Genomic DNA, 19,240 nt, shown 5'->3' on the forward strand with positions numbered 1-19,240 from the left:
TTCAACGAAATTTAAATTTCGGTCTAAGAAGCACCCGCGTGCCGTCCCGAAGCCGGACGAAGGGCGAAGGACGCGGAGAATTAGCGAAGTCGAAGTAAGAGCGGAGTGGCTTGTTAAACAAATTTAATATTCCGACCCGCGGCCCTCCCCTACCCACCTTGAGAAAACTTGCCGGAAACTTGTTACCAGCGTTAGCCCGGAAGGCACATCAAATTCGTCTGTTCCGGGACGACCTCGCCGCGTGTTCCAGCGAGTCTCGCCCAACTCTTGCGACGGACTCTGGAAGCGCGCCATGTTGTTTCTACAACCCTGTAGGCTGCGTTTACGTTCTCGCCTTCGTACGAAACTGAGCACGAGAGACGGCGGTGCCGTTTTGAGCAGCTCAAAATAGCTTCAAGGCACCGGCTGGGACCTACCAAGAAGAGTCTGTTCAGCAGCGAGAGAGCGAGAGAGAGAGAGAGAGAGAGAGAGAGAGAGAAAGAGAGAGAGAGAGAGAGAAAGAGAGAGAGAGAGAAAGAGGGGGGGGGAAAGAGAAAGTGGTTGGAGGGTGGTTAGAATCGAGGGTTTCTAGCCGGAGCCTCGCTCGGATGCAAGGGTGGTAAGTAGGTAGGTTAGACGGTAATGCTAGAGCAGACTTAGGAAGTGGCGTCGTCGAGACGCCGTAACTTTTGCCACCCTTGTGCCAACCTGACGCCGCGCGGCCACCCTCAGGATATGCATGTAAGTTTACCCCGCGGCGACACGTACCTTCCTTCCCATACCCTCCAACGACGCCGGCTCTATACCAATCCTGTCCTATCCTATCATATTCTTGGCCCGCAACGGTATCCAACCACCAATATATGTTAGCGCATCTTGTCCACGAACGACCTTTTGACATTTTCGCAAATATCAAGGATTACTGATAAAGAAAGTATGTAGAATAAATATCTAAATATTTATAGATCTAAATATTTATAAGCATGCAAGCAAGAGTATTTTTGTAAAGAATTCTTAACTCGTCTTTCTTTTTTAATATGAATAAAACCGAAAATAATGTCACATTACTCGTATTAAATTATCCTTGAAATTAACATTGATTAAATATTATCACAGTTTTTCCAATCATAATTCGATTGCAATGATTAATGCTTGCTATTCACAAAAAAAAACATATTGCAATTCATAACAATGGAAGTTTAATTAAATACAAGCACGTCAGCAAGGAGACCCCGACGCATCGTTGTGATGCAGATTGGTTGATAAGATTTCTGTAGGAATCGAAGAACGGGTCAGGCATCGTTTTACGTTTCATCTAACTCCGGTAAGGACGTATCGTCATGCGATCCAATTCGTAAATAAAGTTGGCAAGCAGCAAACTGCAATCGTGCACGCCCACATAACTTCCATAATGGCGCAACGATTCCGTTGGCGTGGCCCACCCGTCGGTCAGAGGTATCGCAGGGGTAGCATAATGATTGCGTGCCCGGGGGCAATGAGGTAGTTTGAGAGTGATGGCGATCATGGGTGCGAGTGAGAGGGAAACAAAGGAATGGGTGGACGCTAGATGGATCGCTGAAGGTTGACGCAGGGGCGGAGCGGGGTGGTACCGACACCAACTCGACCACCTGCACCCCAGGTAATCGTGGCAACCTGTAAGGTGCTTGGTATCGCGCTTGGGACTCACCCTTGTACCTCTGCTACGGTATCAACTGCTCGCCATGCATTTAGATACCGCGGATCTTTTATCCATTTTTGTTTATCTGCGTTTTTTTATGTTTAAATGATAAAATTGCTTTTATGCTTTATTAAATGATAAAGTAAATTAGCAATACCAACAAAACATTCATTTATATTAAATATAATTCGTTTGCTTTTGAAATAAATATTTTAGAAAAATGTCAACCAAATATATTTAATTGGCATAAAGAAAGCTTTTTCTCAGTGTGTAAAATTATTATTAAGCAAATAGAAATTTAGGCTTAGAACATATGTAGGACTAATAATAATGTCTTAGCTGCTATGCAATAGGATGGCGCAAGATCATTCTGCTCAATTATTTCCCCGACAACCGCTCTCGAGGTCAATGAATTTCGTAAGCACTCAGGTACATCTAGTAGAAGCGCACTTAACTATGCCAGACTGTGCTGGCTACGCTCAGCAATATATATAAGAGGTCGGACTAGGTCTGACTATGCGAGGCACGCGAGGGGGATGCTTGTAAATTCTCTCCAAAATGAGAGTGTCACCACGCTCTCCCACCACCCCTTTCCATAGTTCCTTCTTCCTCCGTTCCTTAACTCTCCTTGTTCTCTCTGTACACGAGCGCTGGCGCGCACGTCCCTTCCCTTCGCAATCCGCCATAGGTCGATCTTCAGTTCAGAGTCCTTCTCCTATATATCGCATGAATTCCCAATGAGCTTTCGGTTATCGTTTTCTCTCTAGTTTCTATTTTTCTCCTTTCTTGCTTCCGTTATTCATACGTTATTATAAAATTATTGACCCCGTTTTAAACGTAATAAATTTGTCGGCTTACATTTTCCTCAAACATATATATAAACTATATTTTATTCTCTAATTTAAAAACAAGATACCTAATATAGTCATATCGATACTAACGTATAGCGTGTTCGATGTACAATGCGGGTAACGTAATCTCATGTGAAACGTTCGAAGGAAATACTGCGGGCGCGCTCGATAGATCCAAATCCGCGATCTTGAAACGACTCGAGACGAGCCAGATGCTCATAGCCGGTGAGCGCCGGAGAATCCTTCTCCGTTTGCAATTTCAACACATGCCGTTACGCGCACGATTCCGTATTCCCGTCGAGGAGTCGGTCGCCCGTGGGACGGAGCAAACAAGTTCTCCGAACCTATTTCCCTAACTCTTACTCCTCTCTCTCTCTCGGAGGAGTCATGGATCACCACGCGTGGCACGTGGTGGTGCGCCGGTATGGCAAACGTCCGACGGTCTATCGCCTTACGAGGGTTGGCGGTTCGCTAGCCCCGGTATATCCCTCTCGGCACCATATCCTTCGCCTCGCTTCCAGCGCGGCGACCGCGTCAACGCCGAAGAACGGTGCGAGAGTGCTGCGCGCTGCCACGCATAATTGTGTATCAACACGCAGTGTGTGCGGCCAACTTGATAACGTGATGAATGTTGACATATTCCCTAATGCCGATATTACATACGACCCACCGCCCTCAGCCTCCGCCGCTGTTGTCCCTCTTTTATCATCACGCCTTGTCATCCCTTCGCGATGATGTACGGCAATACCGGATGTCTTTTACTCCTCCGATGGGGATGCCGTTGCTTTGTTTATGACTCGATTTTGACCAAGAATATGGTTCGGTAACAATATCGAAATGCAATTTGATAGAAATAAAAATTGTTAGAATTAGGCACTTTTTATTAAACACTAATTTGAGTTAGTCGAGCCTTATTCACACATGACTAACATCGAGTTTAAATAAAATTACACTTTTTTTTAAAAAAGAATCTTATTTGTTTATTATTTGTTGGCGAAATAAAAATATAATTTCTTCTAGAAAGTTGTAAATTAAAACATGTGGTAACTTTCAATTAGGTTGTAAATTTTTTAGAAAGTTGATGGTATCTTTTTCGTTATTCCATAGATGTAGAGTATCTATTTCCAACGGTTCTCTGCATCATTTAAATTGCTCGGCTGATTTCCTCGCGGATTCCCACGATAAATCCTTACAAATAAGCTAAACAATTTGGCGTAATATCGGAAGAAGCATGTAGTAGTATCACCGTAGGGGTCCCGGGGTACGCATACGTGATAGGTCGAGGGGTTGAATCGAAAAGTGGTGGTTCGGTTTGTCCTTTCGAGGGTGCTCGAGAATTCGATGGAAAGCCCCGACGACGCTTCCGTGGTCTAGGGTGGATGCCGTTACCCTCGTAAACCAGGAGACAAAATCGGAACGGAACAGAGTCGCGATACCGGGGAGACGGTATGAGAAACAGAGACGACCGAACGGCGAAAGAAAGAAAGAAAGAGAGCGATAGGGAGAAAGAGAGGACGTGGACATTTTCCCTCTGTCGGGTTTCAGCGGGAGAGCGAGCGAAACGTAGCGCGGTATGCGGGCCACGTTTCTCTTATTTATCGTTTCCCGATGCTTATGTTTTACTAGGCCGTGCCGTGCCGTGCCGCGGTACACGATAACATTGGCAAGGGGTGGAATCACTGAGGGAACCAATAACGTGATGTATTATACATAATGCATGGTCCATCCTTCGCTCGGTTGCTACTTTGCTACCTGCGCGCACGAGCCTCCGTCTCGGCGCTCATCGAAGACTCGAGAAAAAAAAAGAGAATAGATAAGGTTGAGGCCTCTCGAACAGAAGAGAATGGGAGGTTCTCGATAATGGATCGTCGCGAGAAACAAATTCGATTTTAAACCAAGTAAGACGTTACTTTGTCTGCAAAGTCAGCTTGGACACACATAAATATTCTCAAGTATCAACGTATCAAGTATATATAATCGAAAACAATTAAATCGCTGTCAGATAAATGATGTTGATTCACACATCATAATAATGGTTTGGTTTCCTCTATTTTTCAGTTTGGTTTAAATAATAAATCATTAATTTTGAACAATTTCATTCAATTTTAACCATATTCTCAATCGCAAATAAACATTTATTTTGTCTCTACGATTTTACTTCATTCACCTATCAAATAAAGGCAACTTAGTTAAGTCATTTATACTATATTTCTTAATTAACTCTCAAATAAAAATATGTTTTATATTAAAGTATTATTTCGTTTATTTTCACATAAAAAACATGAAAACAATTTTTTTATAATGTCTTTACTCACGACTAATGTTTTCTTCCCGAGAATTTGTTAATCATTACGAGTCAAAAATTCCTTGTACTGTCAATGATAACGGGCAGAATCGTAGCGGAAACTACCGTTGTAGCGGTGTAAGCGTGCGAAATGGTTTTGCATTTGAAATACTTTAATATAGGAGGATACATAACTCAAACCGTTCTCTAAATCATGGTTTCACGTTGCTTCGAGGCGGTAGATGTTTCAATTTCCTTGTGCAATGTGAATGTCCGTATTCGAGTTTATGAAAGAGATAGAGATGGAGAGAGAGAAGGAAGGGTGAGTGAGTAAGAGAGAGAGAGAAGAGAGAGGGGGGGAGAGAGAGAGAGAGAGAGAGAGAGAGAGAGAGAGAGAGAGAGAGAGAGAGAGAGAGAGAGAGAGAGAGAGAAAGAGAGAGAGAGAATAGATAGAAAGAAGAATATAAGGGGGAAATATGAAGTTAATTTCGATACGTTTATTCAGATGACAACAGTGACATCGAAAGACAAACACTGAAAACCGTGTATCGCGAAATACGGCGCCCTTTCAATTTCGTCAATAACAGATTCGGAACGCTGGCGCCACGTTAAAATCTAATATTTAAAAAGCGACGGGAATCGGGAAAAATTGTTCGCGTGAGCAATAAAAGTCCACGAGAGACGAGCGCATACGTCGTTTCACGCCGGATGTAGCTGGATATCGTTGAGTGTATCAATAATTGATGTCGGTAATCGACCGACCAGTTGACGTATCCCCAGCGCGGAAAGGCGCGGGCAATCGGGATCTGGCGGCAGGTACATTTCATATTTAGACAAAAATACGAACGAGCGGTAATTTAAGAAGTCGTTGAAAAAAAAGGTGCACGATCGGCGTGGAGTGCGATATGCTGATTATAAAATCGAAATGTTAATAAAAGAGAAGGAACGAGCGACTTATTGTTAGCAGGCCACTTTGTTGTAATAATGCATTTTTGATGAATGCATTTAGTGAAAGATATATTTTCAAATAGCTGTTTTTAATTTAAAAAAAAGCTAAGGAAAAAATAATCTCTCAAACAAAATTGGCCTCTCGAGTGTTTATCTATGAGATGCACGCTTTGAATAAGCGATGCTCGTTAATTAATCACTTTGTTAACGATCCAGCAATTACCACGCTTGTCTAATTGAAGCTTACATTTGCGTTTATGGAACATATCGCGTCGAGCAAACGGTACGCGGAGGCGCTGTCGTTATCAGTGAGGTAGACAAGTTTCATTTGCGTTATTTATTCGGAGCGAGGCGGTGCACGAGAGAGCTCGGTCGGTGCGTAATTATAGTGGGCGATGGGACGGAAGGGGTACGGGGGGATGAGGATGGAGGTAGAAGGGTGATAGTCAGGAGGGCGCGCGCGAGGGCCGGGAGAAACAGAAACAAAAAAAGTTCACCGACAGAAATGGGGAAGAGTCCGGCCTTCCATTAGCGCACCCTTGATTACTTTTTCTCATCTCAGCATCTAAATAAATAAAATATCGGGATTCGCGCCTCGGTCGGCCGTCGCAGCGGTGTCACGACGCTTAGATAAGAGATAATGGCAGACGGAAAAAGTAACTATTTAATTACGAGAGGGCCTCCTCGTTAGTTACAGAAAAGCATGATATTCTCTCTCTCTCTCTCTCTAGTTTTGTTATCAACGTCGAAATCGTCGATTTTCGTCGAAATTGTTCTTCTTGAGCGAAAAGCGGACAAACATCATCGAATTCTTTTTATATACTTAAATTGTATTTGATTCATGCAAATTTTTATTCCGATTGCACTGACCGGCAATTTCTTATTATTTCCGCAATCTTGTAGTTCTATTATGGATACTCGAATCATTAAAGTTGATCTCTACATTTTCTAAGACTGGAAACGGTACGTTACAATCGACCGGTGTAATAAATACGTTATAATCGCTTCTCTATGCGCGCGAAAATTTACTGCCCCAATATAAGCTTCGTGCAAGAGCGGCTGCCGAGAGTGGCATTAGTCGCGGGGGTTAATTAGATCGAAATTGGCGGTAGTCGGCCGCCGCAATTTTTCGTAGCCATTTTTCGCCAAGTAACCGATGAATCACGAAAGTTTTCAGTGACCATCGCGTAATAACCGGCCGCGATTTCGGCCGTTGATCGGTATGCAAAGTGGCGCGGGCCTAGCACCGTAAATCATAACCGCGTGGCTATGCGATTCAGCATTCTTTCTCATTGCCATCCACCCGCACTCCACGCCGCCCACGCCATCAGCTTGCCCTGCCAGCAATCCCCATTATCACGCCCGGCAAAAATAAGGCAGCGAGAGCTGCCCTACCCTCCGCCCGGTTTTAACGAGGCCCTGGCGATCAGTGTAGACTCTTAAACACCCCGATTAGCTGGCTGTCACGAGCAGCCCCACCTCATTCTTTTCTTTAATTCGTTTTTTTTATCGAGCCCGAGGTAATTAGGGTGGCATCCCTGCAGTCAGCGGCTCCCTCGCTAGCCCTCCACCGTTCTCAAATTCTCCCTACCCCCCCGTTTGCTACCCCGGCACGTCCTCACCGGCCGACCTCGCGGCGAGTTCCGTGTTTTAATGAGATTTAGGATTCTGTTGCTAGCTAAATTTTCATAAGTTCCGGTGGATCGCCGATTTCTTTTTTTTTTTTTTTTTTTTTAATTCTCTGGCCGATTCTTCTTCTTTCATAACGTCTTTTTTTGTTTACATCGCGGCATCGTTTCGTTTTACATGATTAGCGTATCACATAGGGTGCGTTCCACTTATCGCTCGCAACGCTCGTGGAATCATTTCATCCTTGTTGTTTGTCAAATGTTAAAGGATATAATATATATTTTACATACGGATGGAAAAACTAAACATTATTTATATACATTCTTTTTTCTAACTTGGCGGGATAATTAGCTCGCGGCGAAGCATCTTTGTTTATGACCGAGATCTTAACATCCGAGCATCCCATGCGCAGTCGAGATGGCGGTTCTCTGTTGAAAAGGTCCTAATGCACGGAAAGAGCATTTCGCCATCGTGCGGCTGCGAAGGGCTGTATAGTTGAAATGGATGAAAGAGAGACGAAAGGGAGATTAGGTGCGACGTTAGCGTTAGCAAGAAGCGCGTCCAGAGGAATTCGTCTCGCGGCTTAACAACCGGAGACTTAAGGCAACCAACGTTACCGAGTCTCTCTCATTCTCACGCACACACGAGAAATTGCGTAGCCACATTTTACGAGCCAAACTCAGTTTCTCCGTCTCTTTCGTGTCTTTGCCAAAATCTGAACTCTTTACCTCACTTGATCGCATTGGCGATGCGTCACGTCGGATTAATTTACGCGACTGCCTCGAGGAGAGCAATACACTATGCTGTTTTGTATTGAAATATCATAATATAAATATTTCTACACATAAATGCATTTGGTCGAATTGGTTCATCATTAATTAAAGGACCGGAAGACTAATAAATAATTGATTTTTATTAAATAATCTTTTAATTTAGGGACAGCAAATTAAAAAAGAAATCGCAGAAACATCTAAGTTGCTGATCGTCATTAAAAATTAGGATTTTAATTAACAGTAATAAAATTTTGTAAAAAGTAATGGTTAAATGTTTTAGAGAGTTAATACATAAATATAAAGAGAGAAATGTTCAATCTAGCAGCAATGTTGCAAACTCCCGAAATGTTTTCAACTCTCAGTGCCATTTCTCTAGTTAGTTACTATACTGTGAAGCTAAATTAAAAATCACGCAGGCACTCCAACGTGAAACAATGCTCGCCGATACTCCGATATCGTGCCCGAAACCGGAAATACCGTTGCGGGTGGAACGAAGACGGCCTTCTGAAATATCGAGATTTACTGATGTATCGAATTTCATGGTGCACCGATCGTAGAAATCGGCAGTTTTTCACGGTTTATGTTTCTCCCTCCAAGAGAGTTTTGCGTCGATACAGCTTACAGTGCAAAAGCGAAACGGTGGCGCTTGAACATTAGCATTCCGTAGTTGCGGTGACGTTTCTCACCAGAGACTTCCAAAAAGGAACGACGCCCGCGACGATCAGCGGCGTAAAATCGGCGCGAGACGAAAAGATGATACTGGTAAATGGCGAGAAGCAAAGCTCAAGAATTTGTAGTTTTTAATACTTATGTTGATTCTTCAATTATAATATTTTTTCATAGACAGAATTTAATGACTGAATTTATAGAATTATGCTATAATCATCACAAGTAAGTATATAGCTATTCCTATAGCTCGCATGAATAAAATCCTCGTAGATGTACATTGGTTTTTGACAGATCATGTGTGAATCATTTTTATAATATCTATAAAAAATGAAAAATTCTAATTGATAAATAATAAATAATATCAATAACGTAATATTATAATTTTTTAATTGATAAAATAGACGTCAATGTTTCGAAATTTTTACATTACACATTAGAAAGAGCGAAAAAGTGAGAGGAGGGGGAGGAGAGAAAGAAAGAGAAAGATTATAATCAAAGAAATGCAAATTTAAACCACGGCTTTTGGTTTGGTTTTCAAGGACTGGTGCAGCCCAACGTGGGATTTTACTTGTTCCTACCGGCGTCATACGTACACCGTCGCTCTCAAGAATCGGAATCGCGTACCGCAAACAATACACGTTGTAGGCAAGCCGTGTCCATGCATAATTCAAATAGTCGCACAGCCGTCCGTGGAACCGCGGAACCGAGCGAATTTTCTCTTCCGCTCTTGCCTCCGCTCCTAGTAAATACGTAATCAGACCTCGCTATCATCCCGTTCCATTCCTACCTACCCCTCCAACAACCCCCTCGTTCGCATCCATCCGACGCGCGCTCCTTCCTTCTCTTCTCTCTGCGAGAAGCCCGTCGCCCGGTTGCCCGGCACAGCAACCCGTCCCGTTTCTCGTCCCAGCCTCTCGCCTCGTCTTCTCCCGTAAACACCGACTCCATCGTCGTACACACCTCAGCTATCCCCCGGCGGCTATCCCCCGTCTCCATCCTTCAGCCACCGAGTACACAGTTATTCCGATACGAGTTTACACGCCGGCGCTCATAAAACACGTATGAGATCTGTACCGCATTGCGACACTTTGACGGCATCAGTTCAAGTCACGTTTAAAGGATAGATATATAGCTTGCTCTCAATGACCTACACAAATCAATCACGTATTCAAATGTGCCGAGATATATTTGTAACAGATTTCTCAATCTAATTGCATATAAAACATTGAGAAATATAAGATCGATATCTTTATTACAGATGGTGTTAATTATTATGGGCAAATTATATTTTAGAATTTGATGTATAAATAATATATACTTAAACAATTTCGATGTTTATAATAAGAATGGAGTTTATCAAGCCTTTTTGCATTTTACGTAAAATATTGAATATACTTATACGTGCAATTTGGATTCGTCATTATTGCTATTCGCTAAAACAATGAGCAAAAAAGATCACTCCGTTCTAACATTATGTTTGCCTGCAATAAATCCAAACATCGTTCATATTTTTGTCCTTTATCATGCCACAAGAATACCACCTACCGACACTTTAATACTCACTGTGTCGAAACTAGCGGATCGGATAAACGTCTGTACGAATTCAAACGCGAACGAGCGAGAACTATGGATGCAGTAGTCGTGCCGATCCCGATAAGATCTTTAGATGTCGATCCTTCAAATAATCCCGATCATTTATTGAGAATGAACAGGATGGAGAACATGGTCGAACTTGCGATTGCAAACGTTCTAAAGTGCCCATTCGAACTTTTCAAGAGCACTTCGGCGGCCCAATTGTATTCGGACGATTACGAATCGATGTAGTGTAGCGAGATCGTATAAAAAAAAAGAGTCGCGAAAAGTAGAAAGAGACACGTTCGTAGGCCCCAGGCTTATCATCGAGGGTTAATGGCACGACGAGTGGCTCGTGTATTTCACGAGCGTCTTTCGCGGCGGAGGACTGGGGGGGGGAGGGTGGGTCTTGAGGAAAACGGCGGAGGGTTATCCCGGCGTATATATGCGCCGCGAGTATCTGGACTTATGATGGAAACAATTTAGAGGCTTTGGGCGCAAGGCGGACGTGTAAGCCCGGCGCGCGTGTACGGAACCACTAGTACCGGGGATGTGCTCAGGGTGCGACGGCGGTGTATCCGCAGGGACGAATACGATGGCGTGTGTGCGCTACGTTGGAGGGAGCTAAGCCGCAATAAGTCGAGGGATGAGCGCGAGATGTGGCCGAATCGTACCGCGCATACTGATATCCCCTGGATGGAGAAAGAAAGAGGGAGGAGACGCGCGATAGCCGCTGGCTCGATCCTCTTCCTCTCGCTCTGCTCTTATTGCCCCGTCCGCCGCGCCGTTTCACGGCGAAAATTTTCGAGTAACAGCGCGATCGCTTCACCGCCGCTGAAGCCGGTACGTTTATCGTCAAAAATGAGTCTATTGTGCATTGTGACCTCGTGTAAAGCGCGACTATATTACGCGCTGAATAATGAAATATACCGTGAAAACGTAAATTATCATCATTAATGATAAAATTGAAGAAAGATGCCTAAAAATGTACGAGAAGAAGAAAGAAGTGAGAATGGTTGAATTGATATTTAATCAAATCCATTGTAACTCAAGATATACATATATGTTCATATGTTGTCGCGTTGTCATCTGTTTCTTTAGTTGAGTTTAAGAAATAACCACCTATAATTTCAAAATTACATTATTCTGTATCTCTCATTATAAGCAATGTTTATTTTTTTTCACAAGATTATATTCAATGTTAAATAAAAATAAAAATAAAAATAGAAACATTTTGTTCCAAAAATAAGTATAGTTTAATATATAAAATTTGTACGCCACTTATATGTTTAATAAAAAATTGCATGCTTATAAAAAAGCATCACACACTTATATAAATAAAATCACATAGAATAGTTTTAATTATGTACACCGATTACTTATTGACGTAGATGACTGTATCTGCGCTCGTCGTAGATCATCGATACATGTGGCATTATATATTATAATCAAACATTTTAAAATATAAAAGGGATATTTTAGAAATTTGTCACTGCGAGATAATGTCCTCGCGAAAAGGACGTTGCTTACGTCTTGTTGACACACGTTATCCCTATCCCATGAATGAGGAGAATATGCGCAGGAAGACGTCAACTACGTGGCTTTCCGTTGCGCATGGCAGTGTCCTCGCATCGGACTTTTCGAGTAGTAGGTGGAAGGGCGTCACGGCGAGTGAAGACGGACGTCGCGACGCTACCATAAATCGTGGGTTTACTCGCCGACGGGGAGCGTCCTCTATCCTTTCAAGCGCTCCTTTTCCTCCTCCTCCTTCTCTCTCTCTCTCTCTCTCTCTCTCTCTCTCTCTCTCTTTCTCCTTCCTTTTCCTTCCCCTCCCACTCATCATTCCAGAAAACGACCTTCTTTCCGAAAACCACAAACGACAACGAGGTCCCCTCTCATCGTTGCAAGAGAGTAACTCTGGCAAGATGACTTTGATTATGCTACTATTAACTGGATTTTATGGAACGCTTGTCAATGTCTCGCTAATGTATTGTCGACGTTACGGCTTAAATGTGAGCAATTAAGTAACTTGGATTATATCCACAATTATTTTACTTTTTTTTGCAAATATATAAAGACAATATTGATATAGAAAATTACTCGTAGAATTTGAATTGGATTTAAATTTCAAATAAAGGTAAGCTTTAATCTTTAACTGTTTGCATAAAGTCTGCGGAGGTCCATAATCACTTAGTTTATTTTTTACCGCTTACATATATATATATATATATATATATATCCTTATTTTATTCTTATATTACAATAATATTGCAAAAGTGAGTTATCGTATTTAAAATAATATTAAATTATCTTCAAACATTCTCGCTAATGATATTTTGCATCGTTATTACATTGCTGTAACTCAACTCACAATATTAATCTTATGCGCGCGAGTAACAATATATTTAATTAGATCATATACATATATATATATATATATATATATGTGTGTGTGTGTGTGTATGTATTTCTTGTGCCTGAGGAAAGTAAAGGTGGCGGAAAAAATAAGGAGTAAACGCACCGGCATGGAAGAAGCTCAGTTTTGCTACCGTAGACTAATTTCCTCCGGCTATTCTCCGGACCGTGCAGAAAGTTCTGGGTGTGATGTACTCGTCCCTAGAGGCTTAAAACCGGCGACTGTTCACGGTCTGGATATTATTCAAAGCGGGTAGGTACGAATATACATATACCATTACGCACGTACTAACTATCCAGCAAAATGAAGTGGCTCGTACTCGCAATAAAAATGCTTCGAATTATGTAGGCACGTCTCGCCATTCCGAAAGAAATTAAAAAGTAATTAAAACAACCGGAGCTCTCGCAGCTTTTACCTAACACTCGAGATCCTTTAGAGACTCGGGGAAGGCTGCGAAGACTGCGAAGAGGTCGTTTAATTGCGGAATCAATATTTGACAGAAAATAAAAACATAAATCACGCCGGGAATTTAATTAATCGACGTCTATATAAGCCAGGGTTAAGATAAATTTGCGAATCAGACTTTTTAATCAATAACTGTCTCGATATAAATAAAATTTCTTATGTGAAAGAAAGTTGGAAAAAGATCTTAATAATACTTAATTTAATAAGAAAGCGATTTTTATATAAACTAGACACTACAGACGCGCGCGCTTCGCGCGCGCTATTTAGCTTTAACATTATGCTATTACTATTAGACTATTAACCCCATGATACACACAACTGTCAAAATATACAATGACAGCTGCAAATGAAGTAAGCGCAGCAAGAGAACCAATCAGCATCGCGGAAAAGAGGCAACAATAAACTATCCATGCCTTTTTTAGAAGAGGATGTTTGGTGGACAATAAATAAATACATAAAATTCATCCAGAGTTTAATTTCTTCACGCTCAGACAGCCGCGGCAAAGCTCGCGAGGTAAAGGGATTTCCCCTCTCGCGTACACAGTCTCTCTGACTCGCATGTTCCTCGTCCGGGGGGGTAGGACGATTTAATAACGACGCGGTAAATTAAAATGATAGACGTCATCCCCCGACTGGCGGCCACTGAGAGCCCATCAATTAATGGGAGCCTCTACTTCATTTGCCTATAAATAAATAATCGTCAAGTGCCTCCGCTCGCACGAGAGGTGTCACTCGGCATCGAGCGGAGGTGGAAAAGCGGAGGTGGAGGAGTAGGATGAGAAGGCAGCAGGAGGATGGCTTTCAAATATTAACGCCGTCTCGTGGACGTCACATACGTTACCCTTCCTCCCGCGCGTTTCTACATTCGGGCAGATGCGTGCGGGCTCTGCCACGTACGATGGCTGCGCCATCGAAGTCTCTTCCACGTCGTCCTGTTTTTCTCGTCTATCAACGTGCGCAGAGATATCTCCAAGATGCACGCGATAGAATATTTAAGCTTAGCAACTATTATTCTTAGCAGTACCAAAAAAAAAAGAAGGGGTTAAGAGTCTTTGAAAATTATTGCATTTATGATATCTTAATTTAAAAATATAAAATTTTTGAAAAATAATACTTTAAATAAGATGGTTGTAATACACGTATATAACAACGACAATCACTTCGCGGTTCGCACTATTTAAATATTTAAAATATCAAAGTCCTAAATGCTAAATTTCGTAGCATTTAGGAGAAATCATGCAGATGCGGCAATCATATCGCAATCGCGCGGCCGTGACAATCGAAAGTAATTCGGTAGATACGACGACGACGGACGCGAAAGGGTAGCGTGGGGGTAGGTGGATGGTGATCGCGAGAGCCGTCCAATGACACGCCGGAAATATTTGGCAGCTGATGGCGAGTAGTTGAGGGGAGAGGCAGAGTCGGTACCTCCGGCTGGTAATTAAAAATGTCTCTCGACCCCTTCCGCCCGACCCCCCTCCCCCCTTCCCCTGCCTATTTCATCGCCACATTCGCCACCCTTCGATGTCCCTCGTGCGTCGCGGTGTCGCCACGAGGCTGTCTAACAGGAATGCATTGCGAGGAACTAATGAAAAACCTCATCGGCGTGTGTGACGCTAATGAGAAAGACTGCCAGCGAGCTCGACAGTGGCGATTGAAATTCGCGAAGAAACGCCGGCGTGGATGTATATCGGCTGGTAGACGAGCTGGTTTTCACGGCGGACAGTTTTTATGGAATGACGAGCCCGTCATGTGGCTCCCACACTCCCTCCCTATTTTCTCCCCCTTTTTTTTATTATCTTCTGACAATGACCGCGAGAGATATATCGAGCTTCATGCGCCATTTAATAGGGAACAGTAGCCAGTGGAGTCAGTCGTTGAAAAAAAAGCATGTTATACGTCGTCAGCGCGAGCTCCGTCAGAGATCTTTTGCTTTTAGCCTTCGTTAATGCAGTCTATTTCATCCACCGGGACCGCGTCGTCAATATATTTCCTTAACGATCGCGTGACAGTGACAACGAAATGCGTCATGACGCGCCAAGTAATTACATTTCGCCATTATATCGTTATTACTCATCGATGAGCGGTCAAAGGTCACGCTGCAGCTGAAAATCTACATCGAATTTATGTATGCCGCCGATAATTGTCAGTCATATTGCACCAAACACGAAGATATATCCCTTCTTATTTTAAAATAAATATTACGCGTATATATCACGAAATAATTAGATTTTTACAACAAAATCTTTACGTATGCATATGCATCAACTTTTGTTTAGTAATTAAAAGTGCCGTTTAAGCCCTACGTGATCGCTTTAAAGGCCACGCATCGAAGAATAGAGCGTGTCAATGTTAAGCTCGGAGTGGACATCGGTTCGGAACATAAATTCTAGAGAGCCCGTGTTAGAGAGACGGGCGCTCCGGTGGAGAACCCTCTAGAGCGGCCGTCGAGGGTTAATGCGACAAGAACCCGCAGCTTCCCGATACGCAGCGGAGCGATGCAGCTCGCAAGTAACTTGTAACCGGGCACATCGGACCACATACGGCAGCGTGAATGATGCGGAGGCGGTAGTGACGTCATTAGCAATTCCGATCTCGTCGGGCGGAAATTATGTCCAGTACGCCGCCGAGTCGCTCTCAATATCCTCCCCCTACCCGCGGCACCACCCTCCCCGTTTCCACGTGTATATACGAGCGCGCACGCATATATACCACGCATACATGTGCAAAGTGCGCGGGCGTACGCGGCCACGTACACACGTGCACGCGTGAGATTCCTTCGCTTCCGGTTTCCGGTACGGGAACGGCTTTGCCGTGATTGGCTCTGCCGAGCGCGAGCAAACTGAGCCGAAGGCAGCCCTCGGACCCCGATATCGGTGCCCCGATATATAGAATGACTGTCATTCCGCGTCCTGCTCGCGGAATACCGAGACAGTGTCCCGCGATAATTAGATAGACATGTCGTATCGATCGTGCGATTTTCCTTCGCCCGACAAACGAAGCCGTTGAAATATCTCTTCGCCCGATTTTATTTTATAGATCGCGTTTGCGATCATCACTTTATAGAGCGAGATAGAGAATCCAATAAATTGTCTGTTGTTATATAATAAAGTGACCCCAAAGAGAGATAATATTAATTATAATTGTAATTTGTAATGGCATTAATTAAGATTATCTTTTAATTGGTCAAAACAGAAGAGTCGTTAAAATATTATTAACGACGTATTATTGTACATGTCTCGAACAGTAAAAAATGTTTTGCACATTTCTGTTTCAACCTGCGCAAAATATCCATAAAAGTAAGTATGTTAACACGCTGGATATATCGGTGTGCGTGTTTTTTTTTGGACACGAGACGAAGTTTATATATCAACTTCCATCGATACGGACGGCAGAACTGTCGAGCTGTCGATCCCTTATATCGCCGAATCTATACGTTCCCGCGGGAGAGACTCGGGATTTCGCCTTCTCTCCCCTCTCCGTGTCCTACGATTTTAGAACGGCAGATATATATTATATTCGGCATTTTCAGTTTTTCGCTTAGAAATATCCTTCTTCCCCGGGGTCCAATGCGATAACTCATTCCTCTCCGCCCGAAGTTACACTGCTTTTCTGCTGCCAACATGTATCACCGCACGATGAATCAAGCGGGAGGAGCAACGATGGTAATTCTAAATATCGCGAATACTTCGACGGAAGCTCAGAATCGCGCGCGTTATTTCCCGCATGATATATGTGCCACGCACGCGTTCTCATTAGCGAAAAAACGTTCGCGCGCACTCAATTAACAACCTGTCGACCTTCTCGAACGTTACGACCACGAAATGTTTTCTTACGACGACAGTTCCACCAGTTTACACGTGGATCGCGTGTGTAAACAAGAAGCGAGAAGTAGGTCGTCGCTAAAAAGATGTTTCGGTACGATGATCTTTGCCGGATAAGAATTTCAAGTTTTAACGAAGCTCTATCCCTTCTCTCTCTCTCTCTCTCTCTCTCTTCGTCGAAGCTTGTTTGTGTAGGCTCTCGCACGAACGATTCGGGTTTTCGCACCTTGCACGGCCAGGTTATTTCCGGTAGTGACGTAAGAAACGGACAAGGGAATGAGACGAAGGGAACAGCAAGGGGAGGGAGGTGGGGAACGACAAGCGGGATGTCGAGCTCGTACAGACCTCGATGCTAATTTTCACGCGGCTCGAGCATTAATTCTAATTAAATATGTGCGCGCGAGGGGCCGCGGTGAGATAAGCGGGACGAAAGGCAATTTGTACGGAGACGCCGGTCGGTTTCCAAGATAAAAAAAAATAAAAAGACGGAAGGAGAGGAAGAAAAAAGTTTCGAGAGGAATATCCCCGGCCTCTCGGGCCTCAGTCGGCTTCACCCTCGCCTCGCGCGTCTCGCCTCGCTCCAGGCTGATATCCAAGTGAGATGTTTAATCATTCGGTAGATTGAATCCGCGGGTCTCCACTCGACGGTGAATATCTTAGCATGCGATGTTTCTCAAGTCGGACGTCGTCCCGGCGCTCGATAACGCCGATCTCTCTTTTCGCGCGCCCGCGCACGCGGCGTGCGATAACAAATCGGATGCCGTTCCTTCATATATTTATTCGTAAATGCTGTCGCGATATCGACAACTACAAAACGCACTTAAAAATATTCCCGACGGGTAGCTTCGTCGCCCATCAATTTCTTATGGCAGCGACATTGAGCCTCGACGAAATTTGGTAGAGACGATCGTCACTCGAGTAACGCAAAATCCGTCCGTGCAACTCGTCGACAAATAAGTCACAGACATTCGGCGTTATCCTAGCTTATTAATTGAAAACATACCTCTGCAGAGATGAATATGTACATAGGCGTCAATCTATATAGTCAATCAATCAATCTTTAAGGTAAATGTATAATACCAATGCCTGGACACACCCATGCGTCTGGACATTTTTATCATTTTAGTCCTTAAATAAGTTACAACGCAAATTAAAATCAAAGAATCAAAGATAAAAATGTTTTTCTTATATTACATTTTTATCTTTGATTTTAATATTCGCATTATACTTATTTAAGAACTAAAATGATAAACTCCAGACATGGACTTGGTTTACAGTGTAACTTAGCACACCCGTACCTTATTCCATTGACGTCAGTCTATATTAATATTAATAGCAATCTTTTCCGCCGGGAAACTATTTCGTTTTCCCAAACGGTGCATCGAATGTAACGGCTGTTTACCGGGACGAGGCGTCGGGCAAGAACTGAAAATATATATCGGTGGGCGTGGAGCGTGGCGGCAGTTGGTTCACGGTCGGTAGATCGGGAGAGCATTGAGTTACAACTTAGCTTGTACAGCCACCGAAGCCCGCCGTCGCTCCACCAGCGACGAACGGCAGTAACAGCAGCCGCCGCCGTCGTCGTTACGCTGCAAGATTCTATTTGCAGATTGCTGACTGGTCCGCTCTTATTCTCCTGGCCGTTGCGTGTACCTTCGACTTTTCGTGCTTCCCCTTTTCGTTCGTTCGATGATTTTCAGAAAAATCCCGACCGCGACTAAACGATCGGCTGTTTCGCGTGGGCAAATCCTATTTCTTTTCCAGCTTATTTACGATATAATTCTATGTATATATGTAGAATACCGCCGGTGTACGAACGGGGTCGAAACGGGCTCGTAATCTGCGTTACACTAATAATCCTGAGCAGATGATAATGGCGAGTGCAGTTCTTCACAGCAATAACGGGATCGCAATGATATTGCGATAATTTGACATTCTTTAGATATCTACATCACATGCAGATATTCGATGCGGATTTTTACATTTCAGACTGTAGTTATTGTTCTTTATAAAATTCAATTTTTCTGAAGAAAATATAAAACTCTAATAATTTACGATTTACAAACTGTAGAAAAAGAAGCTTTTCCTGTGGCTTAAGCTTTAAAACTGCCAATAGATAAAGCATTTATTTAGTGTTTTTTAAAAGAAAAAC

At 43.2% G+C, this 19,240-nt stretch overlaps 1 protein-coding gene across 6 annotated transcripts in view; it reads right to left on the reverse strand.

Moving 5' to 3' along the window:
• Rrp46 (exosome complex component Rrp46) overlaps positions 1-19,240 on the reverse strand; it is a 93,622-nt gene that overhangs the window by 30,391 nt on the left and 43,991 nt on the right. The gene's annotated exons all lie outside the window — the stretch shown is intronic.

This window comes from Temnothorax americanus, unplaced genomic scaffold (genome assembly GCF_048541705.1).
Source record: "Temnothorax americanus isolate GAGA-0224 unplaced genomic scaffold, ASM4854170v1 Scaffold34, whole genome shotgun sequence".
NCBI lineage: Eukaryota > Metazoa > Arthropoda > Insecta > Hymenoptera > Formicidae > Temnothorax > Temnothorax americanus.